The 18,756-nt window shown below is 38.0% G+C and overlaps 1 long non-coding RNA gene across 1 annotated transcript in view; it reads left to right on the top strand.

Moving 5' to 3' along the window:
• The window catches only part of LOC111186504 (uncharacterized), a 194,888-nt gene that overhangs the window by 56,257 nt on the left and 119,875 nt on the right, over positions 1-18,756 (top strand). The gene's annotated exons all lie outside the window — the stretch shown is intronic.

Below are 18,756 nucleotides of genomic sequence, written 5' to 3' on the forward strand. Positions count from 1 at the left end.
TGAATCATTTAGAAGGTTAAAAACCTGTAAAGGATTATACAGCAACTAGTAACAATGCCACCTAGGCAGCCTAACTCCAGAAATCATATCCTTTTTTTTTTTTAAAGATTTATTTATTTATTTTATTTTAATTTTTGGCTGCTTTGGGTCTTAGCTGTGGCACGCGGGATCTTCGTTGAGGCATGCGGGATCTTTCGCTGAGGCATGTAGGCTTCTCTCTAGCTATGACATGTAGGTTTTGTCTTCTCCAGTTGTGGCACATGGGCTCTGCAGTTTGCAGCCCACAGGCTCTCTGGTTGAGGCACGCAAGCTCAGTAGTCACGGCATGCAGGTTAGTTGCCCCACGGCATGTGGGATCTTAGTTCCCTGACCAGGGATCGAACCTGTGTCCTCTGCATTACAAGGTGGATTCTTTTTTTTTTTACATCTTTATTGGAGTATAATTGCTTTACAATGGTGTGTTAGTTTCTGCTTTATAACAAAGTGAATCAGTTATACATATACATATGTTCTCATATCTCTTCCCTCTTGCATCTCCCTCCCTCCCATCCTCCCTATCCCACTCCTCCAGGCGGTCACAAAGCACCGAGCTGATCTCCCTGTGCTATGCGGCTGCTTCCCACTAGCTATCTATTTTACATTTGGTATTGTATATATGTCCATGTCACTCTCTCATTTTGTCACAGTTTACCCTTCCCCCTCCCCATATCCTCAAGTCCATTCTCTAGTAGGTCTGTGTCTTTATTCCTGTCTTACTGCTAGGTTCTTCATGACATTTTTTTTTCTTAAATTCCATATATATGTGTTAGCATAGACAAATACAAGGTGGATTCTTTACCACTGGAACACCAGAGAAGTCCCCAGAAATCATATTCTTAACTGGACACTACAGAAGCCCTTGTAGATGAAATATCCGTTATCAGAAATGTGACCTTCAAATATCGCCTCTAAATCTATGGCTTTTGTTTTCAGTCTCCTGTCAGAATCTTTCAAAGAGTAGCGGTTTTTAACTTTGAAGAGGTCAAAATTATTTTTTTCTTTTATAGATTTTGTTTTTGGTGTATATCTAACAAATTTTCACTAATCAAAGGTCACAGACATCACAAAGATTTTCTCCTTTTTTTCTTCTAGAAGTTGTGTAGTTTTAGGTTTAAAAATAGGTCTATGATCTATTATGAATTAATTGTTTTTTGATGAAAGATATTTATCAAAGTTTATTTCATGTATCTTTTTGCATATGGATATCCGATTGTTCAAGCATCATTTGTTGAAAAGACTGTTCCTTCTCCACAGAATTGCCTTTGCACCTCGGTCAAAAATCATTTGTCCGTGTATATATGAACAAACATATTTCTAGACTCTCTGTTCTGTTTCATTGATTTATTTGGCCATTTAGATGCCAATACCTCACTGTCTTTTTTATTATAGCTTTATAATAAGTGTTGAACTCAGTCAGTTTTAGTCTTCCAACTTTGTTCTTTTTCAAAGTTGGTTTGATTGTTCTAGATCCTTTGGCATTCCCATGTGAATTTCCATATGGCATTTCCATATGAATTTTAGAATCAACTTATCTACTTCTATAGACATGCCTGATAAGATTGCATTGAACCTATAGATATTTGAGAATTGGCATTTTAACAATACTGAGTACTATAACTTATGAATAAGATATCTCTCCATTTGTTTAGGTCTTGTAAAATTTCTCTCAGCAGTGTTTTGCAGTTTTCAGTGTATAGGTCTCATACATCTTTAGTCCAATTTATCTTTAAGTGTTTCATATTTTTGATGTTATTGTAGATAGTATTGTTTTTTAGTTTAAATATCCTATTGTTCATTACTAGTATATAGAAGTATGCTTTTTGTTTATATTGATCTTGTATAATTCAACCTTCCTGAATTCATATATTAGTTCTAGTAGCTTTCTTGTAGATTCTGTTGGATTTTCACAAAGAGATCATGTCATGTACAAGTAGATAACTTGAAACCACCAAAAATAGACTTGACCTGATTGACATATTGTAGAACACTATACCCCAAAAGAGCAGAGCATATATCCTTTTAGAGAACATTTACCAACAAAGTCCTACTCTGGGTAAGCCATAATATGTCTCAGTAAATATAAAAGGTTTGAGTCACACAAAGCATGCTCTCTGACCACAGTGGAATTAAATTAGAAATCAATAACAGAAATATTTATATAAATTTTGTAGATTTAAAAAATCATTATTTCTTTCCTTTTTTTCTGCCTCTTTTCTCTTACCTCTCTCTGGGGACTCCGATTACATTACATTAGGCTACTAAGAATTGCCCCAAATTCACTGATAGTCTTTTCAATTAATACAAATATTTTTCTACCTGATTTTCAGATTGGATAGTTTCCATTGCTGTCTTCAAGTTTCGTAATATATTTCTTCTATAATGACTAATTGCTATTAGTTCTCTCCAGTGTATATTTTTTTCTTATGCATTATAGTTTTCACTTCTAGAATTTTGGGACTCATTCTGTATCTTCCATGTCACTGCTTACTGGTTTAAACATAAACAATCAGCTATAATTACTCTTTTAATTTTGTTTTGTCTTCTAATTCTATCATCTGTGTCAGTTCTAGGTTGATTTTGATTATTTTTCACCCTCGTTATTGGTCATGTTTTCGTTCTTCTTTCGTTCCTGGTAATCTTTAGTTGGATATCATATTTTGTGAATTTTACCTTATTGAGTGCTATATACTGTCATATTTCTAAAAACCTTGAGCTTTGTTACTTGTAAATTTGATTGTTTTGGGGGTGAGTGTTGATTTTAAGATGTGTTAGGTTGACTGGGGCAGCATTGAGACCAGGACTAATTATTTCTCGATACAGAGGCAAGACGCTTCTGAATACTCCAACAGTGCCCTGTGGAGAAGCATCTCTTCTCAACCTGTGTGAGTATCAAGTACCGGTCCGTCTAATCCTTTTGGATGATTCTTTCTTCAGACTTGGTGCTTATCATTACTCTGCAGAGTGCACAAGTGAGGGTTACAGATCTCCAGGGCTCTCTATGCAGCTGTCTCCTCTCTGGCACTCTGTTCTGTGGCTCTGGCCTCTTTGTCTCCCTGCAGTTCTCTGCAGTATCTGCAGTATCTGCAGGGTTCTCTGCAGTATCTCTTCAACATAAGGGCTCCCAGGCTCTACCTGTGTCACATACGGCCTGGAAACACTCTTAAGATATTGAGCTGGGCTCATCTTGCTTGTTTCCCCTCTCTTAGGAATCACTGACCTGTGCTGCCTAGTGTCCAGTGTCTTGAAAATCATTATTTCAAGTATTTTATCTAGTTTTTCTGGATGTTTCAGGAAGGAAAGTAAATCCAGAAATAGAAGTCAATTAATTTGATTTTAAGAATAAAAAGAGTGAGCATTCCTTATCTATATACATTCATTGATATCATAGATACTGCGTAAGCAAAAGATCTCTTTTCAGTTTCATTTCCTTGAGACTACAACCTTTTTTATCTACTTTTATCCCTCCAAATGAGTTGGTTCCTTGCTTCTTTAAAATCTATTAACATTCATTATCTCTTAAAGGAAATAGAGGGACAACTTTTGTTTGCCTATTAGTAAATAGTTAAATCAGTGTCTTTCAAATTTGCTCAGATACCTAAACAACCACCTTAGCTTCTTATGGAATGTAATCAAATACCAATACATTTCATCTCATTTTATACACTAGAGAAATTTTTACTTTCAAAAAATGCGATCACGTGAACATAGATTGCCACATCTCAGGTAATAATACTAATTTAATCGTCCGTTTATTTATTCAACATGTGCTCATTGATTATCTACTGTGATACACATATGATGATAAAAATTTTCATTAATTTTCATAACTATTATTAACAGTGTATTTAGGTCAATCAGAATCTGTGTGGAGACTTGTTTTATGAAGATTCGTTTTATACTTGAGTTGTCTTTATGAAATGTTCAGTGGTACCTTCAGATACACAGGCAATCTAACCTGAATCTTACTCTCAGGTGATTACAGTGTTGAAACTTTAGGGATCTATAAGAGATGCTGGAATAATGAGACTAATATTCAATACTTTGTTACCTGAACAAACAGATACAAACTCAAAGAAGAGTCATTAATCATATTTTTAGCTGTTTGATATTTTGTGATATAATATTTAGTGCTTAGGTATTATATCAACCATCACGCAAATTCAAGAAAATTTTCCAAAATTTCTCAAAAAGGTGATTAACACTTCAGTCCCTTTTTTTAGTTCAAAGAACACCCACAACTGGAAATGAAAATTGATGGAATCTTTTAGAGAGCAATTTGGCAATCTGTATCCAAAGTCTTAAATAGCTCATATCTTTTGATATGAACTTCTGGGGAATTATCCAGAAAAATTGTCAATGGTTGATCAAAGTTCAGATATAAGAACACTCTACACAGTGCTTCTTATAATAATGAAAAATTAGAAAAAAACCTGAATGTTCAAAAAAGGATGTTTAAAAATATAGTGATACAATAATGTAAGGAAATACTATACAATTACTTTAAAAGGTACATCTCAAGGTATAGAAAGATTATCATGTTAACTTAAAAAATTTCAGGTTCCAGATCACATGCGTTATATGACCCTCTTGTGCAAGCATGTGTGTGTGTCTGTGAGTGTTTGCGTGAAACAGCAGAGACACACACGTATATAAAAACCGAAAGGACACATGCCAAATGTTAACATTTCTTCTACCTAGGGTAGGGTAGTGATACTTTTCTGTTTTTTCTTTTTCCTTGTCAGTACTACTATATTGTGTTAGGCTCCTTGAAGTTGAAAGTTTACCCTGAAACATGCTCGTGCTTAGAAAGTTTTTCTTGGATTGAGCTGAAATCTGCCTGGTACTTCACTCTGACTCTCTTCTCTTCAAATATTTGAGGAGAGGTATTTATTTCCATCTCTTTCAACCATTCCTCATGTGACAGGGTTTCCAATCTATTAACTTGGTCCCTCTCTTCTGTGAGGGGGCTGGGATTCAGTTTGCAGATATGTTCTTAAGATGCAGCTCCCAGAAATAAACACTGTAGCCAGATGTGATCTGCCAACCTATAATTGCAGATTACCAAAGTCTTTCCAGCAGCCAAGTCAGACTCCTGCTTTCTACTGAAGTGCTCTCCAGCCAGGTCTCTCTCATCTGACACCCATACAATGGATTTATTGGAACGTGGATGCAAAAATTTGCATTTGTATCTATGAAGTGTCACCACCTGTATCATTGGAACACTTGTCAGTGTGCTCTAGTTTATAAGCACTTTCACAGACATTATCTCATTTAATCCTCCCACTGTGTTGATTTTGGCCCATAACTGCTGCTTGGTCTATACGATCATTCACAGTTGCCAGTCTTTCCTGTATTCACTGTCAACACTGAAGTTTTCACTGTAACATAAGAACTGAATGAAGGTGGAGTAAATTTCCCCCTGTAGCCTTAGAGAACAAACTTGTATATAGAGTAATGCTCCAGGCAAGGCAGGATGCATAGTGCTGGGGATATAATCGCTGCATGCCCTGAAATCCCTGGGTTGAGGGTACACAGAATAGGAGCCAGTGAGAGATTTTCAGGGCATCCTTGACAGAATATATGTCAATAGGAAAATATTTTCTCCAGAATATTCACAAGCATGCCCTTGTCTCCGTGTACATACAATGGCAGTCAACTGCAGGAACAGGACTTTCCTTAGAGGTTTGTAAAATCATGGATCAGATACAATACATGGCATTTGACTAAATTTGTTTACTTCTTGAACCTTTGTACTAGTGTTTTAAAGTTCTGCCCTCACATCTTGATTCTTTCTCACCATGGAAATATGGAAGCTTTGTGGTTCAGGTGGTGCCCTCCAATCATGGTCTATATGGTGCGCATGACTCGCGTGAGAGTCACTGTCGGCAACATTGCTCACTCGGTTACTGTCATCGGGCTCCACCTCATTCCATTGCCTCTATTCCCTATATAAGGAGAGTACTCTGCCTTCTTTGTTTTCCTGCCATATTTTCACTGTCTTGTATCATAGGTGAAATGTAGGTTTTTTTTTTCCCTCCTTACAATAGTCTGCCTACTACTCAGCTATAGAATATAGATAGAGATCTATTATCTTATTAAAATGAGTTGCCAAGTATCCAGTTTTGAACAGAACATTTTCATGTCGACAGTCCTGATAGCTAAAAAGAATTATTAAGTTAAATCAAGTAAATTGCAGGATGTCTAATGTGCATCTGTGTGTAAAGCAGCAAAACCTAATGTCAAATAGAAGCAGAAGTGCATCTGGATACCAAAAATTTGTCATAAATATATTTTAGGATTTGATCTATAAGATTTTTAATATCAAGTATATCTGATATTCTTTTTTTATTTTTTGGTAAAAAAAACTTTATTTTAAAAATCTTTTAAAACGGAGATATAATTGACATACAACATTGTATTAGTTTTAGGTATACAACATAATGGCTTTTTTTTTAACACATAATTTTTATAACATAAAATTCACCCACATATAAACAATGATTTTTGGTAAATCAGAATTGTGCAACATCACTATAATCCAGTTGTAGGATATTTCCATCACTCTTTTTTTAAAATTTTTTTTATATAGCAGGTTCTTATTAGTTATCTATTTTATACACATCAGTGTATACATGTCAATCCCAATCTTCCAATTCATCACACACTCCCACCACCACTTCCCCCCTTGGTGTCCATACGTTTGTCCTCTACATCTGTGTCTCAAATTCTGCCCTGCAAACCAGTTCATCTGTACCATTTTTCTAGGTTCCACATATATGTGTTAATATATGATATTTGTTTTTCTCTTTCTGACTTCACTCTGTATGACAGTCTCTAGGTCCATCCACCTCACTACAAATAACTCAATTTCGTTTCTTTTTATGGCTGAGTAATATTCCATTGTATATATGTACCACATCCTCTTTATCCATTCATCTGTCGATGGGCATTTAGGTTGCTTCCATGAGCTGGCTATTGTAAATAGTGCTGCAATGAACATTGGGGTGCATGTGTCTTTTTGAATTATGGTTTTCTCTGGGTATATGCCCAGTAGTGGAATTGTTGGGTCATATGGTAATTCTATTTGTAGTTTTTTAAGGAACCTCCATACTGTTCTCCATAGTGGCTGTATCAATTTACATTCCCACCAACAGTGCAAGAGTGTTCCCTTTTTTCCACACCCTCTCCAGCATTTATCGTTTGTAGATTTTTTGATGATGGCCATTCTGACTGGTGTGAGGTGACATCTCATTGTAGTTTTGATTTGCATTTCTCTAATGATTAGTGATGTTGAGCATCTTTTCATGTGTTTGTTGGCAATCTGTATATCTTCTTTGGAGAAATGTCTATTTAGGCCTTCTGCCTATTTTTGGATCTGTTTGTTTGTTTTTTTGTTATTGAGCTGCATGTAGCTCCTTATAATTTAAATGAGATTATGTGTTGGGTAAGACATTCTCATTGGTAGCAGCTGTGTGTGTGTCTGACTGTATGTATCCGAGGGGATTATGTGTCTGTGTCTGTGTGTATCTGTGCACATAGGACAGAGTATGAGGAAAAAGCATACTCTTATCAGCTCCATTTGGTGTCAGTTCAACACTGATAAATGTAAACACAGACAAAAGGAATATGAAGAACTCATTGTTACTGGTAACGAAACAGCTGGAAAAAGATGAAGGTGTAGATACAAAAGCCCTTTCTTACCAACCCCTCATCCTCACAGTTGCCAGCTGGCTTGATAATAACTTTAGAAAATTTCATGAGTACATAACAAGGTATAGTTTTTAGAAGTTGAAAACCAGTTGCTGGTGAATCTGATGAAATGGTTCATTTTACAACTCTTTCCATTCTCAGGACCTGTTACAGACGTTGAGTCCACAAACACTGCACATTTGCCTGTGCAGCAAACAGCATTCCTTTTTGCATGGGTAGATCCCTGTTCTGTACGTCAGGCAACAGGCGTACTTTACCTTATTTATACCGTGTAACTACTCTTTACAGTAGGTAGTTTTACCTGCATTTGATAGACATAGAAATGAAAAGTCAGAAGTGAAAAGTCAGACAGTTAAACAATTAGCTGTTGGCCATTGAACTAGGAAGTGGTAGAACCATGACTCCAATTCTCTTTCACTGCCTAGCCTACACTTTCCCGTTCCAGTAGTGCTTCCCCAATCTTTCCTTTCTATTCTATTTATCCTGTGACTCACAGACTTGATGACCTCATCTATATGTTGCTTCCTAATAGCTGCTTTAAAACAATGTAGCATTTAATAATCAATATTTCCAGTAAAATTAAAGGGTTAGAAGCAAAGCATATGTTCGAAGCCTTCTTCATCTGAGCTCAGAGAACTAGAGAATTCTGCCTTTATTTCAGAGAAGGCTCTCAAGTAACCACTTAGCTTTCTTGTCATCTGTTCATATCTCTGCAAGAGAGCAAATCCATGTCTGTATCAAATTCATTAGTCTTGTGTCAGAGACAACACCTCTGCTTAGTGTTCAAACATACTATACCTTCAGATGCTTCATATGAGAGGCCCATGTTTATGCATTAGTGAAAAAGTCAGCATTAAGAGAACCATGAGGCCCTCCCTAGAGTCCTGTCTGAGGAGAATTGAGGAGTGGTGGTTCTATCCAGGTAGCTGTAGGCTTTTATCTAGGCTTCTGTAATAATCTGAAGAGGATCTAGCTTCATTCATAGCTTGCTGATACTGCTCACGGATGGGAATGCTCGTTGCGTTTGAATTTAACCTGAAGTCATTGTATTGTGATGCTGGTAAAACAGTGAACAAGATTAGTATCCTGGACAACACTGGGTTACTATGCTTTGGTAACTCGGTATTAGTTGGGTTCTTGTTGCCATTTTTCTTCACCTTGGCAAGAGTTGAATGCCGTCTTCAGCTCTGTATCCATTTGCAGCATTTTATACTATCTTAGATGGCATACATAACCCGAGAAAGTGAGTTTACAACTTGATCTCATCGTAAAACTCTTTAGAGCTATCTCTGCATCCTTGAGATGAGGATTTTTATTCTCCAACCTAATAACTTCTTATTTTTTTATTCTCCAACCTAATAACTTCTTATTTTTATCCAAAAATAGACATGAGCAGAACAGTATTTGAAATGAAGACATCATCTTTCCTTAGAAGGCCTTATTAAATAGCATTGCCTGTATGTCTGCTGAAGTTTTTATCTTCTTAGAGGCTCTAATTCAGGAAGGTCTAACATTTGCTGATATTTGCACTTTGATTTACACATTCTTTCAACAAATACTTATTGGGCCCAGGCTCTCTGCGGGGGACTATGCTGGTTACCAATAATACCCAGCTGAGAGCAGCCATCACCACCCCAGCCTTCACCCAGTGGCTTTCTAGACAGAAGTCAGATTTTAAAACAAATATCATTGAATATTTCTTTTTACCCCTGTCGATACAGCTTGGATAATGTTCACTTCATCTGATTTTAAAACTTTAAATGCCTTTACAGTTAAAACACCTTGTTTATAAACAAAGGGAAAACAGGGCTGAAGTAACTTATTTTGTTTGTCTGAAAACAATTTGTACTCATGGAATTTATTGAACACATTTATAAATCAATGAGCTAGATTAACTATAACAAAGCATGCCTGAAACTATGGACAAGCAACGAAATTTGTTTTAGAACATGAATATTATTTAAAGACCCATTTAGAAAAAGCAAATTCTAGAGTGTTCCTTAAGTGAGGCCTTTGAAAGCAACCCTGACTCATCACTAAAATACTTGTAGGGGGATAAAATGACTGGGCTAATTCCATTATAAGGGTAGATACTTAGATAAGAGGTCCATTTAAAATTTACTTCTTCATTATGAGGTAATAGAACATGGATATATTGGTCTGTGCCTATGATTTTGGACCCAGGGCTCCTAAAACCCTTGTAAATCCCTAAGTGATGAGCTCTGGGAGCATCTTTTGTTCTAATGAGGGGATTCTGGGTGGGCTCTTGGATGGTTCCTGGATGGGGCCCGGTCATCAGAAAGACCAAGCTAAAATTAGAAGCTTGGAATTTTTAGCCCTTTCTCCCACCTTCACCTCCATTTCTAGAGAGGGGAGAAGGGTTGGAAATGGAGTTAATAATTGATCATGCCCATGTGAGGAAGCCTCCATAAAATCCCAAAAGTATGGATTCAGGAGTTTCTAGGTTGGTGAACACATCCACTGTCTGGGAGGGTGATGCACCCCAACTCCACAGGGACAGGAGCTCCTGCACTGAGGACCCTCCTAGGCTTCACCTTATGTATATCTTCATCTCGTTCTTCATCTGTATCCTTTAATAAGCTGGTAAACATAGGTGTTTCTCAGAGTTTTGTGAGCTGCTTGAGCAAATTTACCAAACTTGAGGAGTGACATGGGAACCTCTGATTTGTAGCCAAATCAGACAGAAGTTGTGGGTAACTTAGGGTCCTACTGCTTGCAATTGGCATCTGAAGTGGGGGGCAGTCTCCTGGGATGGCATGCTTAACCTGTGGAATCTGATGCGATCTCCTGGTAAATAGTATCAGAGTTGAGTTACTTTGTAGGATACTCAGCTGGTGTCACAGAATTGCTTGATAGTGGGGGGGGGAAACCCATACATCTTTTGTCAGAAGTGTTGTGAATATAGTAGTAGTGTAAGAATAAAAAGCACAGGAGGAAAAACTGGGGGTTTTCCAACTCACCCATTAAATTACTGAGCGTGCAATAACATGTTATCATAAATAACATGAATCTAGGAAGTATCTATTAAACATACTTGAAATCAAGAGCTCTGGAGCATATTAGACAATCAGACTACACTAGAAATATTTAGTCTACTTTAGTACTTTTAGGGAAAAATTAATTGCATCTTCTGTTTACAAGTTCAACTTCTAGCACTGATTGACTCAAACTGCACAAATTCTTAGAAGACACTATTTTAATGTAATTCAGTTCTATGCCACCCGAAAAGCAATGAAGGATAGGTTCCTAATGAACACAAGAGCCAATGGAAGCAAACCTAAAATCCAAACTAGTGGAATCTTAACACCACGTGGGTTTTCAATATTCTTCCTCTCTCTCCATGCAGACTTGGAAAACTCCTCTTGTTCACCATTATTAAAATATATGGCTAAGAGGTTCCACTGACTCAGACATAGAGATCCATTACCTACTCTAAGATGTTAGCAGAGGAGGACGGAAACAATGAATAAGCTTTGCTTCTGGGTCCAATCTCAAAAGCTTCTTAGTTTGTGGACCTGGTTTTGCTTTTTTAAGCACCCATAAAATCCTAAGAATGCCTTAGAAGTATCCTTTTTGGTACTCTGACACTGTCTGTCATTTCATAACTTATAAGAGAGAAAGTAAAAGTCCAGATATCTGGAGACATTTTTATATTTGCCGTTTCAGAAACTTAGTATAATCTTATAAAATTGAAAACTATTACAAAGCTTAGTAAACATGTTTTAACTAATTTTTTGGCCATAAGTTGTCCTATAAATGTTCAAAATTGAGTCAACTTTTGGTATTCAAACACAGGTCAAATATGGTCTTTTGGGAACAAAATCTGATTCTATCTAAGAAACTCAGTTCAGAATGTATACAAATTTCATAATGTGTATAAATATTGAATCATTATGTTGTACTCTAAGCTAACATAATGTTATATGTCAATTATACCTCAATTAAAAAAAAGAAATTCAGTGGAAAATGAATTAGGTATTTTATGCATTTAGTAAACATATATTCTTTGTCTTGGCTGGGTAATTGTCTTTTTGATATTCTTTTCAGGATAAAAACAACAAAAGAGTAGGGATGATAGCAACTAGTTACTTATTCAGAAATCTCGTATTGAACACTGATTTCCTGTCAGGTCTCTACCAGGCTTTGTGAATATAAAGATTCTGTTCTGCCCTCAAGTCATTTGTTCTGTAAAATAGTTCATGCATTGATTTCTTCATTCATAGGACAAATCTTCATTAAGCACCTACCTACTCAGTATAAGGCACTATGCTCAGAGCCAAGGATGTATAATGAGTCAAATAGACCTCATTCTTGCCTTTGTGGAGTGTACAGTCCAGTGGAGAACATACACATTTGTCAAATTATCAACTAGGTGCATGTAGACTCATCATGTAGAATCTAAAAGTGCAGTGAAGAGAAGTACATGGTCCTATAAAAGTACAAAATTGGGGGATAAGATTTAGTCAAAAAAATTAGAATTGTTAATTGACATCTAAAGAGTGAGTAGAAGTGAGTAGGTGTGCCTAGGGAAATAGGAGAAAACAGCATATTCCTAACAGAAGGACTAGGGTAATGGGTTGATGTGTGTCCCCCTAGAATATATGTTGAAGTCAGAACCCCCAGTATGTCAGAATGTGATTGTACTTGGAAGTATAGTCATTGCCAATGGAATTAATTAAATTAAGATGAGGTCGTACTGGAGAAGGGTGGATTGTTAATTCAATCTAACTGGTGTCCTTATAAGAAGAGGAGAAGACACAGAGAGAGAAGATGGCCATGTGAAGACTGAACCAGAGATTGAAGTTATGCTGCTACAAGCCAAGGGTTATCTGCAGCTACCAGAAGGAAGATGCAAAATAAAGGATCCTTCCTTAGAGGTTCCAGAGTGAGCATGACCCTGCCAATACCTTGACTTCAGACGTCTAACCTCCAGAATTGTGAGACAATAAATCTCTCTTGTTTTAAGCCACCTAGTTTGTGGGTCTTTGTTACAGCAGCTGTAGGAAATGAATACAGCCAACAACTGTAAAGGTCCTGTGACAATGAAAAACATTCCAAATTCAAAGGACCAGAAGACATCCAGAATGGTTAGATTGTACTGTATAGAAGAGGTAGGGGTGCTGAGTAAAGCACAGGTCACCCAATTTGAACTTCAGGTAAATAACAAATACTTTTCTCATGTAAGTGTGTCCCATATTACATCTAAGTATCTGCTAAAAAGTGTTTATCTGAAATTCAGATCTAACTGGGCATCCTATAGTTTTATTTGCTAAATTTTGCAATCCTATGGAGAGGGCACATGGTTAGAAGGTGATGGGAAAGAGGTATGGAAAGGCCACTCCATGCCAGAATGAAGTAGATTGAGTATGTGGGAGATGAGGAAATGGTGACAGCAGGTGTAGGCAACCCTGTAACTGTTCAGCTGTAAAAGGTCTGAAAGAGATGCTGAGGAACTGGGGTAGGAATCGAGGAATGAAGGGTTGAGCGAGGATCAATATTTTTGTTTTTGAAATGGAAGAGATTTATGTATGTTTAAGAGCTGTCTTTGTCCATTCCATGCTCGTGACCTAAACACCTCCCAAAGGCCCCACCTCCTAATACCATCACACTGAGATTAGGATTTCAACATATGACTTTTGCGGGGGACACAAACATTCAGACCATAGCAAGAGCCAAATGAAAGAACCCCATTGAGAGTTTGATTAAACAAGGGAAGAAAAAAGGGATGACATATATAGCTCATGAGAAGATGAAAAATGATGGTATCCAAAGAGATTAACCTTAGATAGAAGAAGGGGCACATCCTCCACTGTAACAAGACAGGAGGATAGTAAGGGTTCAGTGTGTGTTGTTTTGTGCATTTACTATTAGGGAAACTGTTGGTGTGTGGGAATTCTCATCTGGTAGTCTCTATCTTCTCTTTAAACTAAGAGGCAACTTCATATGCTAAACACCAGAAGGAACGAGACTGTTTCAGAGATTTGAAGGAAGAGGAGACAGTTTCGTTTGTTATTGTGGAATGGATTGAACAACAAAAGAAGATGTCAGGCAGTATTAGTGGCCCATTTGAGTTTTAATCTCAACAATTTCACAGTAATGTAAGTGCTATTTTTGCTCCATGGAAAAATTTACATGGAGGCATGGAGGAGGAAGTAATTAACTGGCGTAGAAGGGAAGAGAGACCAGGCAGGTATAAAAAAGGAGGAAGAAACTCTGCTGATCTGACCTTGAGGAATGAGTAGGATTTTCCTGGTATGTAGAAGGTAGGGGTGGGAATATCTTGCTTAGTGTATAGAGAAATGGAGACAGGAAGGGAAAAGGTCTATTATTTAGTTCTCATTGTGGCTATAAAAAGCTTAAATTATTGCTTTGAGAGAGAAGAGAAGAGGTAGTAGCTATTCCAGAAACTCAGAGGAGGGAAAAATCACTGAAAGTTGTGATAGATAGAAAGGCTTCTGACGACAGAGGCTGGACTTCAAAGGAAGAAGGGCTTGAGTGGAAGGGTGGTGGGAAGACTGGCTTATACAAAATTTCTATATCCATGTTATCTTCCTGCCCATGTAAGCATTTGAAATTACTAATCATATTACAGAGGCTGCCATATTTATATCTCAGCCTTATATTTTGCCAGGGACTTTCTTGCTCTTGTTTATAGAAGAATCTCAGAGATTCTACTCATCCAGAAAATATGTATGGAATGCAAAGTGGGTAAATACTGTAAGCCTCCAATATCAGAGGTGGCACGAGGTGCTGAGTAGTATGGCTAATCCTGGCTCCACAGGAGAGTTTAAAGGCGGAAATGAGCACTGTGGCTGGAGGCGCGTGAGAGGGCTGCAGTCAGCTGTGGTCTCAGCCTGTAGGAGACAAATCTCTCTCCAGGGTTTCATTACAAACCCAAATATTCAATTTTATGAACTCCACAACAAAACTCCTATATGTACACCTTAAATGTATGTGATGGATAAGATACCCTCATCCAGGATCACTCACTGAATAATATTTAAGGATTTCCCAGAATATGAGAAACACACCACTCTGTGGTTTTTCTATTTCACTGGTTTGCAGTTTCATAAAGGTAATCTGAACCCTTTTTAAAAATTATTTTTTGGTATAATATTCAATTAGTAATTTAAGAGACTATCCTTTATTCTGAGATCATGAACTTCCTACCTTTTTTGTTGTTAAAATGTCCTTATTTTATGAAATTATGGTGATTAGGTCATGGTAGGTTTTTGAGATTTCATTTTCTATATTTTTTTAACATCTTTATTGGAGTATAATTGCTTTACAATGGTATGTTAGTTTCTGCTGTATAACAAAGTGAGTCAACTATACGTATACATATATCCCCATGTCCCCTCCCTCTTGCATCTCCCTCCCACCCTCCCTATCCCACCCCTCTAGGTGGTCACAAACCACCAAGCTGATTTCCCTGTGCTATGCGGCTGCTTCCCACTAGCTAGCTATTTTACATTTGGTAGTGTATATATGTCCATGCCACTCTCTCACTTCGTTCCAGCTTCCCCTTCCCCCTCCCTGTGTCCTCAAGTCCATTCTCTACGTCTGCATCTTTATTCTTGTCCTGCCCCTATGTTCTTCAGAACCATTTTTTTTTTAGATTCCATATATATGTGTTCCATATAAATATCTGAACCCTTTAAAAAAGTTTTTTTGGTATAATATTCAATTAGTAATTTAAAAGACTATCCTTTATTCTGAGATCATGAACTTCCTAGCTTTTTTGTTGTTAAAATGTCCTTATTTTATGAAATGATGGTGATTAGGTCATGGTAGGTTTTTGAGATTTCATTTTCTTGTTTTTAACGTTCATGCTTGCCAGGAATTAGTTTTCATGTTATTGGATTTCTGAACTTTGGAAGTCTGGGGAACTCCAGTTGTGACCACGTTACAGAATGCTGCATATTGCTCCCCATGGGATGAAAGTCAAGGCTATTTAAGACTGTAGTCAGCACACACCAAAGTGAGGGTGTGTGTGTGAGCACCCTGCATCTGGCTGTGTCTCAGCTCTCTGAGTCAAGTACTTGTGACTTGGATTCAAGACCATCCAGATTAATAAAATATGGTCAGAAGCAAGTCCAGTGCTGGCAGGAGTCATAAGTCCTTCCCTGGGAGAGGGCTGAGTGCCAGATGTAAAGGCAAGCATGCGTTTACCTCCTCCAGTGCAGAAACAAAACAATAACAGCCACCTACGAGCACTCAGCATCAGTAGCTCTGCCAGCCACATTACATCTTACTTTTCCATCCTCAGGAGATCAGTGGTACGATTTTTATCAGAGTAACTAGCTCCTTCCTCACATGAGCATAGACACTACTTCGGGCTTTTCTTAATTGAGATGGCAGGAGTCCTGGGCACTGACCCAGTGGGGCTCCTCTGTAAGATCTGAGGCAGAGATCTTACTTTCCTCCATTGCTGGTCACTTGGTCTTTAAAACCGATGGGGAAAAATTGGCAATCTCTACTTGCATTCAGAGATGAAGCCACATTGTCAGGATACAGATAACAAAGTCAGCTCAGAACAGTCTTGCTGAAATTGATGGATAATAAGAAATCTTTCATTATAACCAGGATTGAAGGAATCTGATTCTCATCACTACAGAATTACTCTTGTGTCGCTCTAACTCAGTAGCTGGATTCTAACATAGGGTTAGTGAGGATGGGACGGGCCCTTCACTGTTGATTGGAGAGGTGAGCAAGTGTATAAAAATGGGCCACCCCTTGATTACATGGGCTGCCGTCTCTACATGGCTCATGGTCTTGCTTTCACCCTTCTTCCTTTAATGTCTTTTCATCACAGCCTTAACAACTCTCACATCAACACATCAACATACCACCTTTAGAAACATTCCTGAAGGCTATGCTGAGAAAGAGCCTTGTTACACTTCTGGAATGGACCCATGTTTTCCTAGTTTTCTTTCAAACATCTGGTTTTATAACAATTCTGGTTTAATCTATAATCTTTAAAAATTCTTCTTTCCTGAAGAAATAGGAAGTCAGCCTTTCCTTGTTTCAGGATTTTCTTTGGCCTGGAAATGTCTATAAGATAATAAACACATTCACTGTTATTTAGTCATCATCAACTAGTTAATTAGTGGTTACCTATAACTATCACTAACGTTTATTTGGCATTTACTGTGGATTAAACATTGTGCTGAGCCTGTCCTCATGCATATCATCAGTTGGCATATGGATCACGTACCTAAAATGTGACGTAACATGAAAGGTAGTATGGACAAAGTAAGTCTTGTAGACAATGCAGTGTAGGGACTATGGAGTTAGACACACTGGGTTTGAATTTTGATTCACTCACTTATTAACTTGGCAAGTTTAATCTCTCCTAGCCTGATTTTTTTAATGTAAGCTAAGGAAAGTAAGACGCATATTGGAGGGTGGCAGTGAGAATCTAAGAGCATTTATGGAGATCTTAGAGATAGTAAGGCTCAAAAGCCTGGGATCTCTAAATACCATCACAGATGAGACCAGAAGAAGTGGTGTAGGAGGGGTTCACTGAGCAGGAGGGGTAAAGAAACAGAGAAGTTGTAGGAAGCCAGCCTTTGAGTGAAGAATGATATTTCTATGAGAGTAGAAGAGGAGGAAAGGCACACGGATTAGAGGATGTACCGGACCAGAGAGGGGGGAAATTTATTGCTTGTTGAGAGCCAAATATGAGTCAGGTACTGGGCAAAGTACTTTGTGCATATTATCTTTAATCTTCTCTGCAAGTCAACAACAGGGAAAATAAGTGCTCCATTTTTTCAGGTGAGAAGTTGAATCTGAGGAACTTCAAATATGTTTCTTAAGATGACACAGGTGGTAAAAGGTAGCTCCTGGATTGCAACCCATTCTCTCAGGTTCCTAAGTGCTCCACTGAAGCAGGGCAATGCCGTGATCATTAACTTGCACTGTGGAGCCCCACTTTTGCGGCACATTCAGCTCATTCTAGTTTTAGTCCTAAGAGTGGAGGTGCGGGCGTGCTGTTGTGGTGGTGGTGTAGGGTTGGGACTGAGCTTGTCCTGAAGCGATTCCAACCGAATATTCTTCTAGCCATTGTCCCTCTGCAGAGGAAGGCGAGGGAGCAAGCAGTGCACTGCCCTCCCACCCTGCAGGGCCCTGCCTGTTCCGGGGCTGGGGGCTTGCCCATTCTTACTCCACAGCGCTGTGGAGTCTGTAGGCAAATCTGAAGGAGAGAGTGAGCCTCCGTGCCTTTCACTCATGCCTTCATTTGCCTTAGATCCCATAACAGAAAATGGTGGGCTCCGTATGGAAACAAATGAGATCTGACCAGAAATTTAAGATTTCTGTCAATGGAGAAAAGAAGCAAATATTTATCTCACGTTGTGCGCTACATGAAATTCACATATGACATACGTGGTCTCATTGAATCCTCACGAGAAGCTTGGGAGGTGCACATTATCATTGTTGGTATGATATCAAACAGCTTTCTCCAGGTCACGCAGACAACAAATTTCAGAACTGGGCCTCATACTTAGGATGATGTAAGAGCAAATATTGAATTGGCACAAAAATATGAGGATTTAAATGAAAATGCGTATGTGCTGAGAAGCTATAAATAATGCAGATGAGTTACAATAAATTGTAGTCCTCATTTTCTACCCGCGGATTGATGCTGTTTATTTCATTCTGTGGTGTTCCTGCAGTAGAAAAAAGATATCACAAAGGATTTTTTCAAATAAATCTTCATCTTTTCATCTCAAAAAATAGAACTTCTGGTGATGTTTTGTATATCGGGTTTGGCTTCTTTTAGCAGTGCAAATGGTGTCTGTTGATCAATGGCAAACTATACCTGTGAATGAGCTGTGCCCTATAAAGGCTCCAACACTCTTTGGAAAAGAAGAGATAGAAACCATTCTGTCTTCTGAGTCTAAGAAAACATGGGATGCATCTGAGGCTTAAGGATGTAAAGATGATCCACATCTTCCATGTACCCTTAGCTGCCTAATAGAGCTG

Source organism: Delphinapterus leucas, chromosome 3 (assembly GCF_059928025.1).
Source record: "Delphinapterus leucas isolate spDelLeu-1000000601 "Yukka" chromosome 3, BTC_Dleu_Yukka2, whole genome shotgun sequence".
Classification (NCBI taxonomy): Eukaryota; Metazoa; Chordata; class Mammalia; order Artiodactyla; family Monodontidae; genus Delphinapterus; species Delphinapterus leucas.